Below are 22,444 nucleotides of genomic sequence, written 5' to 3' on the forward strand. Positions count from 1 at the left end.
TATTGTGTTATCAACATATTCTTCTGAAGCTGTTTTTGACTTGGTTTCCTTCATGGTATTGTAGAAAAGCATTACTTGATTCTAGAGCAAATTAATCCTTCATTTCAATCAGAAACACTCAGAAACAGTTTTTAACATGGTGTGTTTCTCTATTTCAGATGAACTGATTGAATGTAAGAGTCAGTATAGGATAAATACAAGCATATTTTCTATTTTATAAATTTAAGAAAATTTCCCAGTCTGCTTATGCAGGCCCAAGATGATATTAGTTTGTTTCAGTAGATATTACTGCAGCAAGTTATTCCTTTCTGTTCAAAACATCAGCTAGGAAATTGTACATGGATTTGTGTGTGTGTGTCTGTGTGTGTGATTCTGTTATATTAAGAAACAACACCACAGCATCTTGATGTAAATTGCTTGTTTCAGTGTTATTTCAATGTTCTTCATCTGAAATAGTGAGGGGGTGTGAAAATGAGGACCATACAGCATGCCATAACACATGTGTTCTTAAATGTTGTACATAAACCTTTAGCATTACCATGTGCTTGTGACTCAAGTTAATGCTCAGAGTGGTCTACTGAATAGAAATGCATCCGTGTTTTGCAATGTTACTATGTCTGCTTCTCAAATAATTCTTGATACCTACACTCTTAGGTAGCTGTGTCTCAGAAATAATATTCTTATTTCTGTTTCTCCTGTGGTCCCTAGGTGGAAATCCTTCATTCAGTTTCTTAGTGTCATGACAATCACAGTGCCTACTTTAACTGCAAACATGGTGTTTTTACAATGCTATGAGGAGCAACTCCACTGCCATTAATTAAAGTATTTTTACAGGTATGTATACTTTGTGGTATTGATTATTAAAATCATAGAATCATAGAATGGCTTAGGTTGGAGGTGTCCTTAAAGATCATCCACTTCCAACCTGCTTGCTATGAGCAGAGTTGCCAGCCACCAGATGTGCTGCTCAGGATCCCATCCAAGCTGGCTTTGAATGCATTAAGAGATGAAGCATCCACAACCTCCCTGGGCAATATACTCCAATGCCTCACTACCCTTTGAGTAAAAAAATATCTTCCTAACATCTAACCTAAATCTCTCCTCTTTTAGTTTAAAGAGATTTCCCTCCATCCTATCACTATCAGACTGTAAAAATACAGTCCTCCTCCTTATTGTAGGCTCTGTTCAAGTACCAGAAGACAACAATGATGCCTCCTGGAAACCGTTTTCTCTTCAAACTAAACAAACACCAAAATTCCATAGGTTAACATCATTTTAAGGTGTTGATAATGACAGATACTGATGCCTGTAGATTTTGAAATCAGTACTGAAACTGTTTAATATGGATCCCTAAAAACACTTATTGATGGGAATAGGGATACCTATTGATATCTATCAATATCATTACTAACTGAAGTGAAAATCAATAGGTACTGATTTGACTATTGATTGCTATTGATATCAAATGCTGTCTATTCAGTAGGCATCAATCCTTACTGATATCAAAACTGATATTGAAAATGATACGTATTAGACACCTACTGATGCCTATTAGAGATAGGTGTCAGTATCACTAGGTATTTTGATTGTGACAAATATCGGTGCCTCCTGATGGGTTAAAATAGGTGTCCATGATAGGTGTAGATGTCTACTGACAGATATTAATTTTGGTGGGTTCTGATAGGTATAAATAGTTTATGATATTGATGCCTATTCATAGATATCAAAATAGATGGGTATTGTGTCAATGCCAACAAATGACTCCATGCCGGACCCAGTCCAGGCTGACTCTGTCTGGGGAGAGAGACACAGACATGAATGCCATGGAGTTGGCTCTCAGATTTACTGCTAAATCACAATCCTTATGTATCAACCTGATCTCCGCACAAGCACATCCCATACACCCATTACGCAACCCCACATGCACACATCCCTACCCACCCCCAAAGTGCTATCTTGCACCCTCAAAGTTCTATCTTGCAGGAGGCAGGTAGTCAAGGAGCACTTGGGGAGTTGCTTTACCATCTCCTCATTCCACAGTTACTTTGTATCAAGATGTTCCTCTATCTCAGGGGTTGTTGCTCAATAATTCTTTGTGTAAATACTCAGCTCGGTTCTTTGATTGACCTTGTTTCCCACCATATTGATGCCTATTGATCGTTTACAACACTGGTAGATATCAATGCCTACTGGAATTAGTCAGTGCTGTTGGGTATTGATAATAGTAGGTATCCGTGCCTGCTGACATTGATATGTACTGATGTTGAAAAGCTTTGATACCTAACACTACGTTTTGAAATTTATTGGTATTAATGCCTGTAGATATCTGTGTCAGTCATGGCAGTATTGATTTTAAGTTATTGATAGGTATAAATTCCTTGTAATTGGTATCAGTATTGACAAATATTGGTGCCAACCATTATCAAAAAAGTATTGAAATCAGTAGGTATCATAGGGCATCATCACTTACTGTTAACTCTTGTCAATAGCATCAATACCTACCAATAGATACTAATATCCAATGTTAATAATTGGCATAAACTTAGTAGGTATTGATACCTCTTAGTATCAATTCACATAGGTTGCTCTGAAAGTAATGCTTTTCATTTATTTCCATGGAAATGACAACAGATACAAAGAGCACAATACTGCTATTTGATAGAACAAATTCACAGCTGCAAAGCACTCTTTTTCAACAGTCACCACCTCTAGTTATGATTTTTCCTCAGCAATGAACAAGCGCCTTCACGTCATGCTCATAAAAATCTGTATCAGTGGAGGTGAAACACTGTCACAGATACCGCTGTTGAAACACACCACACACTACCTCACTGTGCTCATACTCACTGTGTGGCCTTCATAAACATCCAGCAACCATTAGTGAATGTCAGTGGATACAACTATTTCTGCATGAAAGAATTCAATGACACAGCTTTGTTTCATCTGTACTACCATGTCAGAAGCCATTTAGTCAGACTGCCCCTCTGCTGCCATCTGTTGCATGGAAACAAAATGTATTGAAATACTGGTGGGAAGATTCAGCCTCTACTGCCATACTACCAAAATCCACTTTTGATGTTATGAGCCATCACTGAATGCTTCCTGGGACCAAACAGTGGGTGTTTTCACAGTGAGGTAAGTAAGTGATGTGTTTCTGCAGTGATGACAGTGTCAAAAAGACAAGCCATGTTCCAGAGGGACATGCACAGCTGTTACATCACAAAATAAAAAGTGCCTTGATCAGCTCATCCATGCAAAATGGCTAGTTGTGATAGTGATTACCATGTTGATATAAATAGATGTCAATACCAATAGATATAGCTATACAGCAGTATGTATCTATATTGATATATAGAGATATGCCTGGGTATATACATATAAGGCAGAACACACTCTTTTAGTTACAACTGTCATGAGGGATAGAATGAGACGTTTCATCCTTCCAATAACCAACATATGAGTTGCATAAAAAGCCATGTGTGGCCTCCAAGCAAGTATAAAGGGATATTATTTTATATCAGTTTTTTGTGGTATTTGAATTCCTGATGGGATGTCTTGTGGGAAAAAAAATAATTAGCATTTATATTTCTGAAAGACATCGTAGATTGTGGGAAGGAAACACAAAATCAACCACAAAAGACCATCCTTTTTTTTCTAGGACTTTTTGTCAAGTGGTACATTGCTTTATGAAGATACTCTCTGAAGATTTTTTGTGATATCTGGTTTGTTGCAAATGTTTTATTTGCATAGTTACAGAAAAAGTTGGTCAAATACATATATATACATATACATATACATATATATACATATATATGTGTGTGTGTGTATATATATATATATATATATATATATATATATATATATATAAAGGTGCTTTCTAATTTTACAAAAGAAATTAATGTCTTAGTAGTGCAGAATGGCCTGCTTTCTGATATCTTTCAAAAATCAAATAGACCTATGAGCATGTGACACTCTCACAAATAATAACTTAAAAGGTGACTTGAGGGATTTGTTGTTTTGACCTGCTTGGGAAGAGAAATGAGGGAGGGGTGAGGAACTAATAATTGTGTAAATACAACAGGCTAAATCCTTCAGCCATAAACCAGGCACACACCCAGTGATGTCAGCGTATTTGGCTTACAGTGGAAATAAAGTGACATTTTATTATACACTAAATGAGATATTTTTCTTGCCCAGAATGAGGGAAAAGTGCAAACAGGTGCTGGCTCAGCAGGAATGGAAACTCAAGAATAACACTGGCTTTTACTTAGGCTGATACACATCCTGGAAGGCTAAATTTCTGTCAGTACCTTAATAAAAAATTACCTACTACTCACTCCACCTATACCTGAGTTTGAGTCTACCTTCAGGAGGTTTTGACCATGAAGCAGACTAACGTAATTTCTCAAGTTCTGCTTCTGTGCTGTGCACAAGCAGCTGAGAGGGTAATTCCTCTCAGTCAAGGAAGCAGAGGCTGCAGTCTGCTCTGGTTGATGGGAGAAGAAAGGAGTGATTATTAACACAAGCAAGTGATTTGAGAAGACACTGTCTACCATGATCAAATAAGACTTAGTTGTCTGGTAAATCAGGAAATGTCAGATTTTCTGAAAGGTTAATAAGAGGCTCTAGAAATACATTAAATCCAATCTTACAGAGTGTATGCTGATGATTTTATGTCACAATCTTAGAAATAAGAAAGGGTATGAAAGAATATTTTAGGGAAAAGTCAGCTAGAAATTGTTGAATTTCTCCTTTCATACTGAACTGACTATCTGCCTGGTACTCTGTGCTAAAACAGGACATAGCAAGAGGCCATTTGATCTGAAAACAGTGTTCAGATTTTTTTGTTCTTATTGAAGTGTAATTAAGTGAGTGACATAGACATGAAGTGAACAAAATTCTGCTCACTCTGGAAGTGAACAACATCAATTTCTTTCAGTTATTTATTCTAAATGGGTCGAATAAAGCTTCAGTCACTGCAGGAACTGGCAGAAGACTGTATAATGTTAAGATAACCTTTCCACTTCAGTCAGAATCATCCATTCCTCTTCTGTTTTACCTGAAGAATCACTTATAAAGGGAATTTGTAAATAAATACATTTTATATGCAACCTGTCCTCTTACCATTTTACAATCTTATAGGCATTACCAGATGCAGAAGCAAAGAACATATGGGAACAAGAAACACAAATTTTGTTATCTAGGATTAACCGAACAACTTGCAGTTTTCTGCCATAGCTTTTTGAGGCAATATTTTCTGATATATATTCAGGTTGGGATTTTATTTTTAGGTCGTTAGCCTTTCGTTTGTGAGTTTCTTTCATTGCCTTGCTGCTTTGATGAGATTTGCTTTCAGTAGTTGCTAGCAGGTTTTTACAATGTGAGCACAATTGGTTAATCCTATAATAGAAGCCTGCTGCGTGGAGAGTGCTATTTTTACTGTACATACTGTATCTCATAGCATAAGCCAGCTTTAGAATAAGATACAGCTGCCATTAAATCTATACATCTCAAGAAGGACTGTGAATAGCTGCTCCTTACATACAGACATGTCCTGTGGTTCTGTTATCCTTGTTCAGACTCTAAGTAATGCCAATCTTTAGCAAATCAATACCGTTAGTTCCCATTTTTTTCTTCTTTTTCTTTGCTAACTTGATTTTTTTTCCTGAAAAGAAACTGTGCCTGGGTATACATTGCATTAGTATCCCAGAATCATGAAATGATAAGAATATCCCTCGCTGGAAGGGACCCAAAAATATCACTGAGTCCAACTCCTGACTCCACACAGGGCCACATAAAATTAAAATGCTCTATCAGAGAGCACTGTCCAAATACTTCGTGAACTCTAACAAGCTAAGCTACATGACCACTGCTCCAGGGAGACCATTGCAGAGCCTGATATCCGTTTTGTGAAAAACCCTTTCCTAAAAGTCAGTCTGACCCTTCCCCAATACAGCTCCATGCCTTTCCCTCAGATCACATTGCTTTCACCATGGAGAAGAGATCAGTGCTGCCCCTGTACTCTTCCTGTGAGGCAGCTGTAGGCTACTGTGGTACCTCTCCTCAGTCTCCTCTTATCTGGGCTGAACAAACCAAGAGACCTCAGCTGTTCCTCATATGTATTGCACTCTAGGGATCCTTACCTGCTCTGTAACCCCAGTTTGAACACCCTCTGATATTAGATTTAATAATCCTTATACATAGTGGAACCTGTGTTCAGTATGTTTAAAACAAACGCACTTGCATCTAAAAAGGAGGGAAAAGTAATGCAATCATTTAAAATGCTTTGGAGTTAATACCTTTTGTAAAGATATAAACTGAAAGACTTGGGAAGCTGCTTTGGAAACCCACAAGTTCATAGATGATTGTGTTTTAGCCTGAGGTAGGTATTGATACATTGCTTGAAGAAACACCAATGAAACAATTTAGGAGAAATTCATTGTTTACTTCTTTTTCTTTCATAGCTGCATCTCCACAAAAAGACCCACAAGTCTTTGTCATTCTCTGATATCAGATACTATAGGAGGGCGCAGTTTTGTCATTTGCTAATTTACCTGCCAAATTGTTAACCATCTGGTTAACCATCAAATTGTTGATTTACATAGAAGAGAAAAGCTCAACCTCTTCTGACCGCTCTCCCTCTCCAAACTTGAGAGGATAGCCTGCATAAAAACACAACAGTTTTCTTTACAGAAAATTTTCTTTTAATACCAAGTACAACTTGGCCTCCTGCTTCTCTTCAAAAGACAGAAAAGGCTTGTTTCCCTGCCATTCATTGAATACTGGTCTCTACAGTGAATATACATATGTTCTATGAGTTTTTCTGAGTTGTTGCTACACCTGTGCTATATCAGATGGTGAAGAATGGTGACCATGTCTATGCTTCTTGCATTTCCTGAATGATAGCTATGTCTATGTCTCTCATTGTTCTATGACCAGCTGGCTGGCCTGGTATCCACTCTATTCTGTAAGTGTTTGGCCTGCCTAAGACTCTTGGCATTTGGTGGAAAGCTCACATCTACGGGCTCTCCCTGTCATTCACTAGAGCTCAGGAATGATTTGGCCCAATACCATTCCCTTGATGCTGGGCAAGTTTCTGTGCCATGTCAGTCTCGGGGCAATGAGCTTGCCCTGGCACCACATGTATTCCTTTGCAGCAGACATGCCTGGGCCCCTTGTCATTCTCTAGAGAATCTAACTCCGTGGACTTCTTACTGTCCTGTAGCTGACAGTCATGACTTGGCCCTATGACCCTCTCACAACAGTGAATGTGCCTTGATCCCACAACATTCTTCATCTGGTACCCATGCCTAGGCATTATGCTGCTGTCTGGTTAGTCCTTGTGCATGGATTGCCTGCTGTTGGTCACATGAGAAATGGGTATTGCTGTCATGCTACTGTGGCTTTTGCTGTGCTACTTCCACATTTTCTCCTTGTGAGCTGGCACCCCTGATGTTCACGGACTTGCCATCAACCTGAATTCCCATATTCCTTTCTGTTGAGCTGCTCTTCAGCCTTTCATTCTCCAGTCTGTATGTATATACAGAATCTCCCCTATCTCTATGCAAAATCTGGCACCTGCTCTTTTTAGCCCTTCTGGCTTGCCAGGGCATACTCAGTTTACTGTCATCCAGAACCATATATGGGTTCTGCTCTCCAGTTTTTCCTAGATGTACATTTTAAATGCTAAATTAGGGTTTTTACCACAGACTGTGGAACAGCCTCCCCCTTCACATCCTGTATATTTGTCCTGTTTCTCTTCTGTTTCTTTTTTGAAACTCCTGACTTGCGGGATAGGCAAGGACCCTTCTGTGTGCATGCATGTGCGCAAAGCCTCTGGAGTACAATGGTGGGGAACCTTATGCTGATCTGGAGTGCTCGTTTAGTGTAAAATCCATCAGCACAGTTCTGACTAATACAGGGTTTTCTACCTGGCACATCAGTGCATTTATCAAGTCACAAAAAGATGCTTAAGGGGGTTTTAAGAATTTCCATGAATCATCCCAACCTGCACATACCTCAATCTGAACCCTCTGGGGGGAGACTAAAGTGACTGCAGCTGATTTACTGAGGCACAACACTCAGTCTGCCAAGGCATAAGTAAATCATGGCAGATGTGTAAGAAAAAGAATAAAGCACAGTTGTTTTCAGATGCTTATTCACTCACCCACACTAGGAGATCTGCAGACTGTAATGAGTAGGTTTATAGTTATTCCTACTGGAGTCTTCCAGTGTTCTGAAGCATGAACAGTTTGAAAACCTCTTCAGCTGTGGTTTACTCAGAGGACGTGCCCAGATCTCCTCTGTCTTCAGTTCCCCAGGGAAGACCAAAAGGCTCCTGTACACACACACACACAAAGAAGTCACATTTTATTTATATTAAAAACTACGAGAGTTTTAATTGCCTCTAAACAGAGCCAATTCAAATGGAACAAACCCCAAGCAAGTTGCAAGGGCTAAAACCTGACTGCATATTTTAAGACTTGGTGTGGAATTATGAAGACAGGAACAAAAGGGGCTGTAGGCCTGAGCTTGCTCCATTTTACAGTGCCTGAAGTAACACAATAGGTATGGGGAGAAGACCGAGAGCTTAAGCAGAGAAGCACAACAGCTATACTGAAAACAGTCCAGCCCAGCCAAACGAACTCTAAGAAAACATGGCTACTAATCACTCACTATTATCTCTCTTATTAGAGTTGTGCTTGAGCCATGAGGCTCACATTCCCAGCCTTGCTATAATTCAAAAAGCTCTTTGGAACTATATACATCTTGATTTCAAGAACAACGCATGTATTTATGCCTCAAGTATGATTCATTTAGTGTAGAAATAAACAAAATTACCATCCAGCAGCAGTCTGAAGCCTCTAGATGCCCTGTGTTTCATATCTTACTTATTCAGTACTTAATAGCTTTGTGGTATATCTCAATATATTTTGTACTGCATTTTCTGTATTAACAAAAATATTTCTTGTTTTTGAGTTGGGATGATTGAGTCATATTCAGATCTGTCTACAGAAGACTGTAATTAAATTCAGGGGTGTAATTGAATCAAATAGGTCCACTAGTTAATGATACCCTCCATTACATATATGCGTGTATGTATATTTATGCATGTCAAGTGTGTCATTAGAGATAATGTGTTTATCTATGCGGAAATGCTGTATATATACCAAACATTCTCCAGTATTTTTAAGTCAGAATATTACATCACAAAGCTAGATCCAGTAGACAAAGTAGTAAAAACCTTATAGTAATGACAGCTTTCCAAAGATATTACAGATGTCTGAGACAATAGAAATACAGGTGATAGTGAGCATTAAAATTCTCAGTTATGCTGAAGGCTTTCTGTGCCTAATTTAAAACCCATTATTTTACCATAAAACTTCATTTTTGGCAGGGACTCTTTTAAAATCTGATTTTTTTAAAAAAAACAACAATTATGCAATGAAAACTGAGGAGGCTTTCAACACTAGAATTATGACTGCATTTTTTATTTTGATGTATGTTGGGGTTTTCCCAAGAAGAAATGTGTTCGCCAGCTGACTTCTCTCAAATCTCTTCATGTGTAATCTGTGGCCATGGAATATTATTTCAAGCAGTTGGAAGATAATGAATATAATTGTTTAAAACTCTAAAAGAAACCAGTGAGCAAACTGACCCAGGTCTGTTCCTGTAGTCTAAGCTAAGCTCAATGTGCTTTTTTCTCTCTTGTTTTTCTTCTTGTCATTACTCTCCAGTTCCTCTTGCCTGCAAAATGTTCTTTGAAAGCAAACATATTACTCAAAGAAAATGTCCAAGGAAGTTACTATTACTTTTCATTGCAGGGTTGGCCTATTGAAAGCGGTTAACTTGACTATGAAGGAAAGTGAAAAACAGTCTGGGAGCAACTAGAAAATTGCAAAGCAATGCCTAACAGTTTCTTCACTGTAGGATTTAGCTCAGAGACATTACACTTAATGGAAACCCATTTACTTAGAATCATAGAATCACCGAATCATCAAGGTTGGAAAAAACCTCCAAGATCATCCAGTCCAATCATCCACCTACTACCAATATTTTCCTCTAAACCATGTCCCTCAGTACAACATCTAAACATTTATTGAGCAACTCCAGGGTCAGTGACTCAACCACATCCCATGGCAGCCCATTCCAGTGCCTGACTACTCTTTCAGATAGGGTTTTTTGCTAACGTCTGACCTGAAAAAGAACTGATGTGGGCCTTTGTTTTTGTTTTTCATTTTTAAGTTCTATTTCTGTAACAGTTTGCCCCATGCTTCTGAATCCAAAATTTCAGTTTCTGGAGTCTTTTAAAATTCTATACAAGATCAAACAAAACATTTTGTATAAACAACTATTTTACCTCTACACACACAGTACATCTCTAACTGTATGAAAGACATGCTTTTTGTTCAGTGCTCAAATGTTAAACCTTGTAAACTGAATTTTGTCTGACTCAACTTGTAATTTTTGAATTTAAATAACTATGTTGAGCAAATACACGCTTTACTGTATTTTGCTTTCCAGATCTCTGAATTTTCAAACTTCAAGCTTCAACCAGCTTCTCACCTTCCTATAGATGAAAAAATGACCCTTCCTATGTTTGTGGTTATAGATAATTGAGCAAAAGATATCAAGGAACATATGAAAAAATATGTGAATGACAACTGAGAAAAACTCTATGAAGAATTTATGACAGGATATATTAGACAGCAGTCCATTTCAAAGAACTCAGGTCAAGTGACTGATGAGTGCTAGGGATGTAGTTGAAGGGAAGCATTTTAAGGCACTGTCTCCCCCTTGTTTAAGTAAGTGCTGACATCTTGCTTGGTGATGCAGAGAAGGACCTTGCCTGAAGAAACTGATATCCCTGGATTAGGCCAACAGGTTCCTCACACTTCCTATCAAAATACTAAGGCTCTTTGAAAGTATAGCTTACACTGTATTTCTGCACATAGCCAGCTGTTTATACATTTATGTAACATAAGAAAATGGGGGCCTAGCTAGACAGTAGTGGCCATTCAAATACAGATACATAAAAAAAACTGTATAAAGTAGTACTTCTGGCCTGGCTACATTTCTGTCCCCATTTAGGGATAAGCTTACAACAGGTCCAATGCCCACACCAATATTGCACCAAGGGTATAGATCATGTTGTATAGCCTCACTATAACAGAATCACAGGCACTATAGTGGTATTTTTTAGATTTCCTAGGCACATAACCCAACTCTAGGAGCAGAATTCTGTCTATCTGTTCTTGGGATTGTTATTATATGAGATTTCAGGATGGTTTTCTTTTGTTTTTGTTTTTGTTTTGCATGAACTGAATATGATGCACCAGGTGTGCACAATTTTGGACTAGAAATATATGAACCAATGTGAAAGAAATTTCTATTGGTTGAACCACAGAAATGTTAAGAATAAAGCGAAACCTTTGCAGTACTGATGTGATCTTTTAAAAACCTCTGCTTATTTGTAATCTTTACTGGTGTGTAAAGCACAAGTGACATTTCTTTCCCAGTGTTTTCCCTGTCTCAAATGACAGTGCAACTCAGACAATAACACACAGAGCACATGATTAATGAATCTGTGTACTGAGGACAGGCCAGCTGTGGGATCACAAAGAGCTGCTTTGTGTGCATTTTACTGCATGTTCAAGAAACTCCACAAATTGATAATTTGTTAAATTAATTGACTTTCTCTGTGTAATGTTAATATAACCTCCAGTAAGAAAAAGTGCATGGATTTTTAACAAAGCAAAAATGCATAGTCAAATCCACAGAGAATGACTTAGGTCCGAAGCTTACTACTTTGTCCTCTACTGAGGATATTAATATTAGTCAGAAGTACTTAAAAATAGCTCATCTTAAAAAAAGTAATAAAATATTAAATGTCTACTAAATTTCTAGGCCATTTACCACTGAGCATAATACAGAAATATGTGCCACATAAGGATCCCAGCAACAATGATTCCTGTTTTGTAAGGACACATGCATAAATCCTGAAAGAGTGATTTACTCCAGTGAGAGGCAGAACACTGCTGTTTACTCCTTCATTCTCCAATGAAACATAACAGAGTTGATGTGAATTCAGTGAATTCCAGTAGAAGATTTGAGTTTAGATCTTTATCTTTGGTACCACCTCACTGAACTAAGAACAGAAAATCCATCACAGGTTTGAACATAGCTTTTTAGATTTTGGCCCTTAGCACTGACCACATACAAGTGGAAAATGTCCTGCAATAAAGGCAGATAGCTTCTCACAGAAAAGATATGGCTAGTCACATAAAGCTGACAAGGGGTCACAGCTGCAAGGTACCTTTTTCACATCAGAGGGAAGGGCATTAGCTTGAGACTGAGAAATAAGAGAAAGATATGAATCTCTCTAAGGGGGCAAAGGTTTCAAAGTGAGCTAGGAGGAAAGGTAGTGCAACCTGAATTAGTTCTCCTTCCCAAAACTCCACAGGGTCATATCTTTTATCCTACTGGTACAGTGTCCAAATGGGAGCTTTAAGTGAGTGCATATACACTGTCATAAAGCCACATTAAATGAGCAAGTTTGTTCTTGGGTTTGAATCAGAGAAGAAAATTATGGCATTCAGCAGTTCTATGGACTGTTCATCTTTGGTAACTGAGACCCTGACGATAAACGCATGTACTTAAATTAAACCAGGAGTGCATGTTTAATAAAATCTTGAAAAGAAGAAAGTAGCATAGAGCTGTGAATTAACATATATTGTGCTATCTTTTGGACGTTCTTTGCTAGAGCTTGTGGATGGTATTAGGATCAGAACAGAATCCTGGTCATATAAATCCTGGTCTAGGCACCTCATATGATCTCCAACCAGAACCTACTCAACCAAGGCAAAGAACTTCCTTTCTCCTGACTCTCTCTTACTTCAGGCTCTGGGTATCAATGAAAAGCATTTTTTCTTGCAGCAGGTGCAATCAGTTTCTTGCATGCACTGAGAAACATATTTTTTAGGAAGGAAAATGTCCCCATGGTGAGCTGTGAAAACCCCTGCTCCAGTCCAGCAATGCTGTGTGCATGTGCTATGTCCACCTGTATGAGTGCTGGATATAAGGACAGTCCTGTTTTAAAATGGTGTCATGCAAGCATGATGCCATTTTGCAGGCCTTTTAAATAGCACAGCTAAGTAGATATACAGTGAGTCTGCAAATTCCCAGAGGGAAGAATCTTTTAGTTTTATACTGGCCTATTAAAAAGAGTAAGATGAAAAGTGTGGCCTTGGTGAGACTCCACATGAGCAGGATTTCTTTAACAGATGACCAAGTCTAAGTTTTGATGGATGTCACCAGCATGCTTTGTATTTTCAAAGACAGTAGTTACATAAACATGTTTGGAGTCTTTGAGAATTTATAAAAAAAAACATTCACCTGATCAAGATTTACTCTGTTTTACTAAGGCATAACTTCAGGGCATGTAATTAGTAGTATGCTTGACCTTGGTACCTTGTCTCAGCAAGTATTGCAGGTGCATAGTTTAAGATCCTACAGACATATGTAGTCATTATAAAAAACATGTTGTTTCCATGAGAATCTCAATATTTAGCAAGCTCTAACACTATATATTGAAATGTATATATATCATAAAATCTATGTACTGATAGTGGAAAAATCATAAGGCAAAAGCAATTCACTGTACATTGCAAAAATGTACATTACCTAATGAAAGTGTATGCTTCACATAAAAAGCAACAGAACATGTTGAAATATTTATATAGCCACCACAGAGTTGGTGCACTGTATTCTGCAAGCTACTGTGTACTCAGTGATGAAATGTCTCAGTCAAATAGTTCAATATATGAGTAATACAGGGGCAAGAAAATACATAATATAGCTGGCTTTCTTTGTTGTTTAATGATGCTTATGTGCAATTGAGTGGTAATAGCTAATGGTCAGTTGTCATTCCACTTCTTCCTTTGTATCTTCCAGTGAAAGATATTGTCAAACACTGTTTGAAACAGAATCAGAAAACACAAGAAAAAACTGTGATTGTCTATGACTGAACTAATGAAATGAGAAGAAACTGAAGGGACTACATTTTAGTATTGTTCAAAAAGTGTTTAAATTGTTTTGAAAAGGGGGTAAAACCTTTTATCAAAGTGATTTAATAACACCTTCTGTATTAGCTGTGTAATAGATTAGTGACAAAACAAGAGGTAACAGCCTCAAGTTGTGCCAGGGGAGATCTGGGTTGAATATTTGGAAAAATTTATCCTCTAAAAGAGAGGTCAAGCACTGGAACAGGCTCCCCACAGGAGAGATGGAGTCACTGTCCCAGGAGGTGCTCAAGAGATGTGTACATGTGGCACTTAGCAACATGGTTTAGTGGGCATGGTGGCATTGCCTGGTTGACAATTGGACTACATGATTCTTAATGATTTGATGATTCTATGACAACAATTGCAGAAAACAAAACACAAAATTAAACTTTCTTGAAAAAAACCCACACTCATTAAAAACCTATTGTGGCATCAACTCATGGAGATTTAATTCATTGCCAAAGAAGCATTCAAATGAAATGTTTATATTCAGATATTATATGATAGAATTCTACAGTTCGTGCCTTATATTTATTTCTCCCATAATAAATGTCTTAATTTTATAATGATTTTATCTCTTTACTCGCTAAACAAGAACTTCAAAGAATGGTGTTTTTAAATATAAAAGAGCCACTTCTCTTTTCATTAAGCAAGATAACTAGGTATTTTCATGCATAAATTACAAGGAATATTATTGTCCTGTAGCCATACTGTGGTGGCTAAAAGCCATTTTATCTTGGTTTGATATGTTTTCATTGTACACTAAAACAATGTGTTTTTTTGCTTTTTTTGTTTTTTTTTTTTCTGTGAAAAAGGAAAATCTCATCAAATAAACAGTAAAGATTTTTGTTAGAACAAAATCCACTTCTGGCAAGATATATACATGTATGGTGGGACAAGTAGCTTTCAGAAATAGGCACATGGTGAACCTTGCATTTCAGACCTTTTTGTTGAAGATCAGCACATGCGTCTGAGCAACTGGCAAAGATGTAGAATATCCAGATGTCTGAAATCATAATGACAGACCATGGATTGTGTGAGTAAGCTGAGTGACACAGTGCATTTTGGTGAGAGCTGGTAAAGATCACAATGTAATGACTGCATTTAAACATGTCATATCCTGCAGAATACAATGTAGAGAGTTCAGGGAAATGATATTAATATTTCAGAATGCATCTTTTTTTATGAAATATACATTTTGTGTATGCAGAGTACATTTTCAGGAGCTCCCTGAATTCTGAGGCTAAGATAGAAGCATCTCAGCATTGAGTCTGAATATTTCATTACATCATAAATATCATATGTTTCAGTATATAATGGAAGACAGATAACTAAATATTTGATTTTATGCCAGCCATAATAAACCATCATATGAGGAAGTGTTTTCATCATTGTGACCTAATTACAAGTGCTCTGAAATATTTGAGAATAATTTCAGAATCCAGTAAAATGAGTGACTATATTATTGCTGGATACTGTAGCAATGTCATAATGACTCCGCTACAATGAGTGTCCAGCCATTATTATAGTAAAAATAAATAAATAAAATTTCCCTGCTGCTTCTAAAACAACAAAGAGTTGTTCTCAGAAAGCTTTATAGGTTGAGGTTTGCTTAGCATGTCAAGGTCCTCTTCCACTTCATTTTACCTAACTGGCTGTTTTGTGCACTGCTAGCTCTCAAATAAATTAATTCCTTCTCTTTACATCAAAAATATCCTGTTTTCTTCTAAAAATCAACAATGTGGTCTCTTAATATCTTTTGACTTCTCTGTGTTCATAGGTTAGTGCTCATTCCTGCTCAAAACATAGTTAATTTGCATTTACAGCACTCCAGCAAATTCATAATAATGATAATAATAATTCATAATAATAAGTATTATTGAGCTGCAAAGTTCACATGGCTATTTATACTTTGTTAAGTTGCAGAGATCTTTTTGTCCAGGGCTATAGCAAAAATATAGACAGTGGTTTTGCTTTGGTTTGGTTTACTTATTCTATCCATCTGCAGTGATTTAATCAGTGCAGTATTTGAATCTATTGCCTCCTGTTGCTTTGATTACACTACAGGGTTTGATCAATGACATTACTGTGTAACACATTTTATCTGTGGGACAGCTTGTTTGGCATCTGCTACAAGGCTCAGGGCAGTGTTCTGATGATCTGATAGTGCAAAATCTTTAAGCCATCACTATTCTATGGCATGCCTTACAAGAAAAACTATGCCAAAACCAATGCCAATCATAATAATAAAGATATTACACAGCTCCAAAATGAGGAAGGACACACACACACACAAAAATATTAGTAAAATAACAGCTTATCTGCTGTTATCTCTTCACCCTGGCATACATTTTAAAGAGAGGACTTACACAAAAGATCTGGAGGAGCTACCAATTCTTTTGAGCACAGACACTTTGCGGAGACATTTGGACAAACTAGAGTCTAACCGCACAAAGTTTAATAGCAGGTGACAGATTTTGCCTAGAGATGGGGGTAATTCTGTATATACATACAGACCGGGGAATGAAAGGCTGAATAGCAGCTCAACAGAGAGGAATATGGGAGTTCAGGTTGATGGCAAGTAGTATGCCCAGGCAGTCAAAAGGGCCAACTGGATCCTGGAGTGCATCAGGCAGAGCGGTGCTGGTCAGTAGAAGAAAGGGACTGTCCCACTCTGCTCTATGCTGGAGCAGCAATGAGTTCTGTGTACAGTTTTGGGTGCTGCAATAGAAAACCACAAACACTGGCTACTGCTGTAATGACCATCCCAGTGGACACCACTGCCCTGCCTTTATCCCTGGACTCTATAAATAAGGGAGCACTGGCAGCTGGACCGCCACTAGCCAAGCTTAGGCCTTATGGAACCATGCAAATGTGGACAGGAGAGGAGCCAAAACAGGAAGGCAGGTGACAGCCTGTTTGGGTGTGGGACAAGAGAGAGGCAGTTCTGTGAACATCAGGGGTGCCAGCTCACAAGGAGAAGATGTGGAAGTAGCACAGCAAAAGCCACAATTGCATGACAGCAATGCCCATTTCTCATGTGACCAACAGCAGGCAATCCATGCACAAGGACTGACCAGACAGCAGCATAATGCCTAGACATGGGTACCAGGTGAAGAATGTTGTGGGGTCAAGGCACGTTCACTGTTGTGAGAGGGTCATAGGGCGAAGTCATGCTTGTTAGCTACAGGACAGTAAGAAGCCCATTGCGGTAGACTCTCTAGGGAATGACAAGGGGCCCAGGCATGTCTGCTGCAAAGGAATACATGTGGTGCCAGGGCGAGCTCATTGCCCTGAGACTGACATGGCACAGAAACTTGCCCACCATCAAGGGAATGGCATTGGGCCAAATCATTCCTGCGCTCTCGTGAATGACAGGGAGAGCCCGTAGATGTGGGCTTTCCATCAAATGCCAAGAGGCCTAACACCTAACGCCTAGAGAATGGAATGGATACCAGGCCAGCCAGCTGGTCATAGAATGATCAGAAGAACAGACATTGCTGCCAATCTTTACCCACCAATGGGCAGCACAGATATGACTATAATTCAAAGAATGGCATCGGGCAGAGGCATGACCATTGAAGTAACCAGCTTTTAGTGAATGACAGGAATGCAAGTTGTTCCTGTTGTTCAGAGAACAGAACACTATTAGCAGAAAAGAAAAAAAAAAAAAGTCTGTAAAGAAAATTGTGGTGGTTTTGTGTAGATTATTTGCTTAGGTTTGGAGGGTCAGAGAAGACAGATGATGTTGAGCTTTTCTCTTCTGTGTAAATCAATTATTTGACTGTTAACAAAAGTCTGGCAGCTGAGTTAGCTTAGCAAATGCCAAAGCTGTGCACCTCTACAGTGTCTGATACTAAAGACTTGTAAAAGTAAAGCAATGCAAGAAAAATAAGCAGACAATGAATTTCTCCTAAATTAGGTTTTAGGGATGTTTTCTCAAATCAGGTATCTATAGTATCCATTGTCATCTAAACACAGGGTCATAGGATCATAGGCTAGAATAAGTTAGAAGGGCCTGAAGGAGTTTTTCCAGCACAACCCCAATCATCTATGAACTTGTGAACTTGTGAGTTTTCAAATACCCTCTCAATACTTTTAGTTTATAACTTTGACACTGCTTAAAACTACAAAGCATTTTAAAATGATTACATGTTCTTCCCTCTTTTTAAATACAAATGTATTTGTTTAAAAATAACTGAACACAGGTTCCACAATGTATGAGAATTAAGGAATTATTAGAAAGCATCCAAAGGAGGGCTACAAAGATGGTGATGAACCTCTGGAAGGCAAGATGTACTAGGAGTGGCTGAGGTCTCTTGGGCTGTTCACACTAAAGAAGAGGAGACTGGGGGGTGGCCTTACGGCAGCCAAAGCTTCCCCACATGATAAGAGGAAAGGCTACCACTGATCTCTCCAGTGACAGGGCTATGACCCAAGGGAACAGTTACGGAGCTGCATCATCAACCTGGGCAGTAGGAAAAGGTTATTGAGCAGTGGGGGGATGAACCCTTCAATTGACTGTCTGAGGTAGAAGTTATGCCACTAAACCAGGTACAGTTAGAGAAGCATTTGAACAGTGCTCTAAGATACAGTGTTTGAATTTTGGATAGTCCTGTGTGCAGGCAGGAGTTGGACTCTATGATACTTTTAGATCCCTTACAGCTTGGGATATTCTGTGTTTCTATGCTCCTACGGTCTTTTTCAGTTACTTGGTCTGGGGAGATACTGTTCTTTTTGTGTCCTTATGTCCCACTTGAAAGCCAATCAAGCTTCAGAGCTTGTATTAATTCCTGTCTCTCTCCTTCCCTTTCTCTTCCTCTTCTTCCTTTTTTCTGCTTCTTCATCCCTTCCCTCCTCCTTGACTGCACACATCTTCCCCTGATGGTTGTGTACATCTGTGATCACCTGTTCATCTTGTTTCTTTTATGTCCCCTTTTAGAATTCTGAAGCAAGGAAGTACATAAACTCAGCCATAATACCCTTATTTGGAAGGCATTAGAGAAGCCCCATCTCTTCAGAAGAGCAACTCCAATTTTGCTGACCAGTTCCTTCTTCAACACAGGCCTTCCTAAAGTATGTCTGTGGAAAGTATTGCTGTGAGTTCAGAAACTTCCACACTGGAGTATTGGTTCTCAGCTGATTGGGAAAAGTTGAATTTCTTTTTTTTTTGTGAAATCTCGTGTTTGACAGAAATGAGGAACTGTTAAATCATAGCACACAGATATATCTCAGAGCAAAAAGCAGCAAAACCACTAAATTCCTACATATATGCTTCGTGCAAGTACAGTGGATGCCCGTGTAAAACTAATTAACTTGGCTTAATAGCACAAAGTTATTAAGCACCCAGGTTCATAAATTAGGCTGCATTCATTGCCTCTCAAGCCAGAATTTTTGTGAAAAGAGCTTCCGTGGGTTACAGTTTCCTCTTGTGCAATAGCTTCCACATCTGTAAGGGTCAGAGATAAGAAAGAGTTTCAATGTGAGAGCATTTTTCAGCATCCTTCCAGAAGGAGAAAAGCTTTCCTGAATAGGCAGGTACAGGTAGGGACATTAATGTCAGCCTATCTACACATTGTTAATCTGATGTAATGAGTGTTTCTGGAATGCAATTGCGCTCCCTCCACACCAACACAAAGCAAAATTATTTGCTGTATGTTTAGACATTAAGTTCCTTTCTCAGAGAAGTCAGATAATTCAGTAGAAATTTTACTGCAGAAGAGACACGGTTTATGAATCCATGTACTCCAAAGTTACACCACAGTTTATATCATGCTCTGTGCACGCACCAGCAAGAACTTAACTCATTGGTACTGCCTTGCTATCCTCCATAAAGCTATTTGTATGGGAAAACTTGGAGATAGGCTTAGGTAGATCCAGGTATACCTGTGAAATTTCATTAATTCCATGGTACTTTATTATTTATTATTTCATTAATTTCCAGGATACTTACATTTTAAGCATAACCAAGGCCCTTGACTGGGATTAGTAGAACATAACTTTGTGATAAGTGGTCTGGGTTGAACTAGACTTGCTGTTACATTGGTCTTTAAATATCAGTTACATACGTTGATTACAAAACTCACTGTCAATCCCAATAATATGTTTTCATGTATACAATTATATCACTGAGCAGAAATTTGTGGGTTTGTAATTTTCCTGTGGAGGCTATGGTTAAAGGAAATGTAATCAGACAGAAGTTCAACATAATGGCAAACCAGAGTATTTAACCTTTCTCTGTGAATAGATCCACAGGCCCATCACTCCTCTGCAGGAAGACAGAAACAGAGACCCTGCTCCCTGTGACATGGGTCAAAATTGTCACAGGGTGAGCATGAGCTTTTCTCTCATCCATGTCTGGGCAGCTGTCTATGGCCTGAAATGATGAGGTCAGAATAAAAAATAAATAAGAGCTAGTAGAGGCTTAGCACAATTTCCCAAAACACCGTATATTTATTTGTCTGAGTACGAATACACAAGGTTAACATTAGTTCCTGTTTTTGAAAATGTTGGCTTTAATCTACATAGACCATCATTTATTCCCTGCCCTGCCCCCTCCATTCCCTCCACTTCTTTAGCAGATGGAAATATCATTTTCCACAGCTAATTTTTTCCAGGTGGAATGTCTACAGACTATAAAACTGAATTTCTCACAATCATCCACAGACAGAATTAAAACCAGAACTTTAAATGAGATAGAATTTAATGTCAGAAAATTCCATTTAAGTGAGCATTAGGCAGTAGAAAACCTGCATGGGGGTGGCTATGAGTTTTCATTTTTCATTTCTGTTTTCATTAGAAAACTGTAAGAAAATGGATAAACAGTGGCCCCACTCTGGCTTTACACCTTTTGCATATGAAGTTAGGCAGTAAATACAGCCCAGGGAAGAGGCTAAAGCACCAAAGCACAGATGTGTATTCAAAATTATTTTCAAGCTTCAGTTATGTTCAGAAGCAAAGTTGCTTAAACACAGCCCTGCAATTCATTCAGCCAGCTACAGACACTTGCAGAGTCACCAGATTACTCCTAATGCAACTAATCCATCCCGTGGCATGGAGTACATCACAGAGATTTAGTTACCACCATCAGTGGGGAAACTAGAGATCTGTGGCCAGAAATATCACACAGATGGGCCTGTTTGAAAATCCTCCACATCCTGGGCTTTCAAACCTTAAAAATGAATGAAGTGATTCCAGTGTGACCCCTGCTGTGATATAATGGATCCTGTCTGTGTGTGCAGTGTTTGTCATGATTTATCTCTTTGCAGTTCCTTGCTCGTGTAACAGACAGCAATTCTGAAAATGAATTCCTATTGATTAGACATCCTGCACCATTGAGTTCTAGGCAATTCCATTTATTTATTTATTTGAATAAAAGCTTTTAATGAGCCCACTAATTCCAAATGACACTAGCAATACAGTAATTCTTCTTTCTTTTCCTTCCATTTGCAGATGGCAAATATACACTTCCAGACCCTATTGATGCTGCCTGTGGTATGTCATCACCCTTCCATGCATAGAACTACCTGTTAGAAATTAAAACACAAGCAGCAGAAGTGGGGACAGGTGGAAGGGCAGTGCTGAGGGTCTTCTTGCCTTTCTCTGGCTCCCAGCCATGGCGGCAAGTGGACAGGAGCTCCACCTCACAGAGCCAGCAGACCCTCCGCTGAACACAGCTGAGGTAGGCTGCAAACAAGTCACTGAGACCATGCAGCTGGGTCAGAACCAGAGCAAGGACCCTGAATCACCTTGCCCATCTTGCAGAGCAAAACATTATTCTGTGGAGAGAAGGAGTGATGTGCTGCTCCTTCAGCAATGGTGCAGTGCAGGAAGGAACGAGGGGCCTCACAAACAGCCTGAGGCTCATAGCAGCCTCTGTTTCAAAGTTTAAATTTCTCCAGTGCCTTGCAAGGCAAATCTGCTTATCATGGCAATAAACAGTGAGGTAAGAACCCGGCGCTGAGCTGTGCTCTGATGGAAACAAGTAACAGAGCGCTCACTGGTGTCAGTCTATCTTTAAAGTCTAAGAGAGTTTTGCAGAGGTGTTTGCAGCGCATGCATACTAATAGTATTTTAACAGAAATTTTCACCGCATGCCCTGATGCGTGAGAATAGCACGAACATCTGAAAAAATCAACAGGCCACTTCCCCCCAGTGGAGGAAATGAATTAAGCAGTATGTTCTGTAGTACAATGGACCTGACTGAAGGAATAACACAGCTTTTGATATATGATAATTGTAGGAGACTGACACACACAAAAAAAAGCAGGCCAAATAAAGTCCTCAAAGGTACCTATATAGAACATATTCAAGGCCTGGAAGTAGCTTGTATACAGAACATCCTCTTTTTATTCAGCCATAAGAATGTGCTTACACTGCAT

General features: G+C 38.7%; 1 long non-coding RNA gene across 2 annotated transcripts in view; it reads right to left on the bottom strand.

The window, feature by feature from the left end:
- LOC107309736 (uncharacterized) overlaps nt 1-22,444 on the bottom strand; it is a 99,208-nt gene that overhangs the window by 29,848 nt on the left and 46,916 nt on the right. For both annotated transcript variants that reach the window (XR_014943527.1, XR_014943528.1), the window contains one exon: nt 8,168-8,338. This is a non-coding gene — a long non-coding RNA (uncharacterized LOC107309736). The remainder of the gene's footprint in view (nt 1-8,167; nt 8,339-22,444) is intronic.

The sequence above is a fragment of the Coturnix japonica genome, chromosome 2 (genome assembly GCF_054131305.1).
Source record: "Coturnix japonica strain WE chromosome 2, WE-NBRP24, whole genome shotgun sequence".
Taxonomy (NCBI): domain Eukaryota; kingdom Metazoa; phylum Chordata; class Aves; order Galliformes; family Phasianidae; genus Coturnix; species Coturnix japonica.